Source organism: Muntiacus reevesi, chromosome 2 (assembly GCF_963930625.1).
Source record: "Muntiacus reevesi chromosome 2, mMunRee1.1, whole genome shotgun sequence".
Taxonomy (NCBI): Eukaryota; Metazoa; Chordata; class Mammalia; order Artiodactyla; family Cervidae; genus Muntiacus; species Muntiacus reevesi.
Genome location: NC_089250.1, coordinates 216,191,154 through 216,196,189, shown reverse-complemented (window position 1 = coordinate 216,196,189; position 5,036 = coordinate 216,191,154).

Below are 5,036 nucleotides of genomic sequence, written 5' to 3'. Positions count from 1 at the left end.
CGCATGCGCAGATGTAAGGGGCTGCACGCCGTCCCAGGGTCCTCCGAGGGGTGGTCCGTCAAACTTCAGGACTACATTTCCCATAAGCCCGCAGGGCCACACCGTAGGGACTCTCAGGAAAGTTTTCACCTTGTTTAGCCGGTCGGATGAGTGCTGAACCTGATAATCCCTTGGCCTGGACCTCATTTCCACCAAAGGGGGTTATGAGTTACAATCACCACCTCCCCCAAAATAGGAATCCTAGCTTTTAAAGATTACACAGGTAATCTATGATCACAGCATTTGAATTAGAAAATATATATAAAATAGAGCAAATATCACCCATGATCTCACCTTTCAAAGATAACTATATATAACATTGTTACCTTTCTGATATTAAAAATAAATAAAATTAGTTATAAAGGTAGGCGCTGTCAGTAGGGTTTTTTTTTTTTTTTAGTTTTGGATTTACAGTAAAATTTGAGGAGAAAGTTCCAGTGTACCACGTGTGCCCACACATAATGGCCTCCCCCACTATCAGCACCCAGTACCAGAGTGGTATATTTGTTACAATTAAACATACACTGACAAGTCACCCAAAGTCCATAGTTTACATTAGGGTTCACGCTGGGTGTTGAACATTCTGTGGGTTTTGACAAACATACGGTGACATGGATCCACCACCACAGTATCACACAGAATAGTTTTACTGCACACAAATTCCCCTGTGCTCCATCCATTCATCCTTCCCTCCCTCTCCCTAAGTCCCTAAAAGTCACTGACCTTTTTACTGTACAGCTCGATTACCGAATCCAAGCTGCACGCAAGACCAATAACTCAACAGACAAGTTGTTCGGGCAAGGAATAGCGACTGAACTGGGAAAGCAAGCAGACCAAGAAGATGATGAACTCATGTCCCAAAGAACCATCTTGCCTACTTTTGGATTCAGGCATCTTTTACACATCCCCTAAATGGGGAGGGGGTGGAGTCAAACGGTTCCTGGTTCCCGGCAGCCTCTGGAGGGGATTTATTAATTTCTTCTTCGTGCAGTTATTCACAGGTGGGCCTAGTCAAGGTGCTTACAGTGAGCTGAAGAAAGGTATTTTAGCTTAATGCACATGACCTGGGAAGCAGGGTTCCCAGAGATGGGTGATTATTTATAATGTAAGCTTTGAGACAACATCCTTTTAGTGATTAACTTGTAATAGAATACAAAATTTCTTCCCTATTACAGTTGTCTTTTTCAGAATGTAATATAGTTAGAATCATTCAGTTTGTAGCCTTTTCAAATTGGTTTCTTTCACTTAGTAATATGCATTTAAAGTTCCTCCATGTCTTTTCATGGCTTGACAGCTCATTTCTTTTTAGCACTGAATATTCCATTGTCTGCATGTACCACCATTTTATCTACCCATTCAGCAACTGAAAGGCATCTTGGCTGCTTCCAAGTTTTGACAATTACAAAAGCTTCTCTAAGCTTCCCTGTGCAGTGTTTTGCATGGAAATAAAATGTTTCTCATTTGTGTAAATGTCAAGGAACACATTAGGTTGTATAGTGAAAATATAGTTTTGTAGAAACTGCCAGACTGCCTTCCAGAATGGCTGTACCATTTTGCATCCCCACCAACAATGAATGAGAGTTCCTATTGCTTCACATCGCTGCCAGCTTTTGCTGTTGTCGGTGTTGTGGATTTTGGCCATGCTAATAGGTGTGTAGTGGAAGCAACTAGTTTTCAACTGAACAATTTATGGTCTCAAAATCTACTGTTATTGAACCAGACCTGGGTCTGTATGCACACACTGAAGCCAATATATGATGCCAGGTTGTGGTAAAGAAAAGTGCAGAGTTTATTGCAAGGCTAAGCAAGGTGTAGGGTCAGATACTGCTTCAAAGAATGCAATTCCCTGACATCTTTCAGGGAAAGTTTTTTAAAGACAGGATGGGGCTTCCCTGGTGGTCTAGCGGTTGAGAGTCCACCTGCCAACGCAGGGGACATGGGCTTGATCCCTGGTGCGGGAAGATCCCACATGCCGTGGAACAACTACGGCCGTACACCACAGCTACTGAGTCAGTGCTCTAGAGCCTCAACTACTGAAACCCAAGCACCTGACAGCCTGTGCAACACAGCTAGTGGAGCCGCCACAATGAGACGCTCACATGCAATCAGCAACGAGAGAAAGCCCACATGCAGCAAAGACCCCCACAGCCAAAAATATATAAATAAATCAACCTTAAAAAAACAAAGACAGGGTGAAGGAGAGGATTTTGGGTTAATCAGCTCATGGGCATTTTTATGATTGACTGGTGATGAAGTAATCAGGATTCTACCTTGATTGACTCACCAACCTTCTGGTTTCAACCCGTCTGGGGTCTACATGCTTGTGGTCAATATTGAGTTAACGTCTTCCACCTGGTGGAGGTTTCAGGATTTGCAAAGTAGCTCAAGGATATGGTTCACAATATTATCTACAGCCCTCGAGGAGTAACTAAAGGTCCCTGAATTTGTTTAACTTGCTTGACTGTTTTTGTATGTTCACATTTCTTGGATTAAATTTGTTCCTTGAACCTTCAGGAAGGCCCAAAAGGCAAGTTTTCTTCAAGCAAGAGGCAGGCAGAGGGGACTTCCATGATGGTCCAATGGGTAAGAATCCACCTTGCACAACAGGAGATATAGGTCAATCAGTGGGAGGGAACTAAGACCCCACATGCAGCCAAGCTGCAGCCCATCTCTGGGCCGCAACAAAAGATCCAGCATGAAGAACAAAGTCCCCGTATGCTGCAACTAAAAGACCCGATGGAACTAAAGAAATAAACATTTTAAAAATGTTTTCTCTTTACTCAAAATCAAAGAAAAGCAATGTGATAACATATGTAATATCATTTTGACGTATCAGTTTGGACAATTTTTAAAAGAGTAAGGATACCAGGGTTGGAACAACTTGGCAAAAAAAATTTTTTAATGTGTATTCATTCATTTATTTTATCATTTGTGGCTGTGATGGGTCTTCGTTGCTACACACTGCTTTCTCCAGTTGTGGTGAGCGGGGATCTCACTTCGATGGCTTCCCTTGTTATAGAGTGCAGGCTCTAGGTTTGTGGGCTCAGTAGTTGTGGCACACAGGCTTAGTTACTGTGCCACGGCAAGTGGGATCCTCCCAGACCAGGGATTGAATTAGTGTCCCTTGCATTGCAAGGCAAATTCTTAACCACTGGACCACCAGGGAAGCCCCCCCCAAAAAATTTTATACAATTCTGGTAGGACTTTAAGATTAAAATCTTTCTGAAGGCCTCATTGTATCAAAAGTTAAAATTTTTAAATTATAGATCTTAACCTTGTACAATGATGTATATACATGAATGTTCTCGCATTGCAGCCTATATCTGCAACAAAACACTGGAAAAATCTAAACATCTTTCAGTAGATGTAATTAAAATAATCATAATATGTAAATGGAATTTGGGGAGACATTGACAATGATAATGCATACTAACTCCATTGGGCTTCTCTGGTAGCTCAGCAGTAAAGAATCCGCCTGCCAATGCAGGAGACTTGGGTTCAATATCTGGGTGGGGAAGATTCCCCGGAGAAGGAAATGGCAACCCACTCCAGTATTCTTGCCTGGGAAATCACATTGACAGAGGAGTCTGGAGGCTGCAATCTATGGGGTTGCAAAGAGTTGGACAAGACTGAGCAACTGAGCGCACACACACATGCTAACTCCATGGGGGAGGTGTCTGATACATTCAAAATTGCAGATCACACAGATTATGCAGAGTGTGATCCTATTTTTGTAAAAAAATTATACATATTTTAGAAAGACTAAATACTTAAATGTATAAAAAGAATAAACAGACACTCTTCCCACAATGAGTTAAATTCTACACACATGAGTTACATTCCCAACTGCCTTATGCAACAATGTAGAGTACTGTGTGGGGGGCTGTTTCTGAAGACCTTGCACATTATTCTTTATTAATTTCCCCTTAAGAATAGAGGGAAAGTACGGAGGATTAAAAAAAAACACATTGCAAATTTTAATTTAAATGTTGCCTTTAATTTTTTTTACCTTCCACTAAGGTTTCACACTCTTCTCAGTCAACTGCCCAGCATGTCCCAGTGGTTCCCAGCATGTTGTAGCATCCACTTGCTTTCCAACAAGCGCCAGCACCTAACAGTAACCACATGCTCGGGCGGCACTGTTACTGGATGCAGACTCTGTTATCGTAGTGACTGTTCAGAGTGGAGCAAATATTCCAAAGCACATGAGTGAAGTGTGGTTTGTTCCTGCCTGTGTGCGTGCCAAGTCGCTTCTGCCGTGTCCTGCTCTCCGGTGACCCTACGGACCAGAGCCCACCAGGCTCCTCTGCTCCTCTGTCTATGGGTTTGTTCCTAGATACTAGCAAAAAATTTTATTTTTGTTCATTTGCTCAAATGACATTCCCATGGGGCACAGATCCTAGATCATCCGATTATATCAAACAACTTGTGTACTCTGTTACATTAAAATTCATTGGTCTTTCTTGCACTTTGAATGGATCCTTTATCTCAAATCCATGATTTTGTCATATCATATCCTGGTCATTTGAAAAATACTGGCTTACTGAGTCCTAAAGATCTTTAAAATGTTGATACATTTTATTGCATAGTAGCAAATGACCATAATAATATCACCACTGGTCTCAATAGAAAAGCTTTCATAAGTTTTGGGAAGCAGAATCAGGTTTTTGCCAACATTCAAATTTTCACTTGAAAGATAATTTTACCATTGAGCAACAAACTTGTAGTCACTTGTCTTTCTTGAAATGACAGCTCACTTCATTCATCTTTGAGAAAATGTCTGCCAAACACCCAGCCTTCGATTATCTTTAAAATGTTGATACATTTTATTGCATAGTAGCAAATGACCATAATAATATCACCACTGGTCTCAATAGAAAAGCTTTCATAAGTTTTGGGAAGCAGAATCAGGTTTTTGCCAACATTCAAATTTTCACTTGAAAGATAATTTTACCATTGAGCAACAAACTTGTAGTCACTTGTCTTTCTTGAAATGA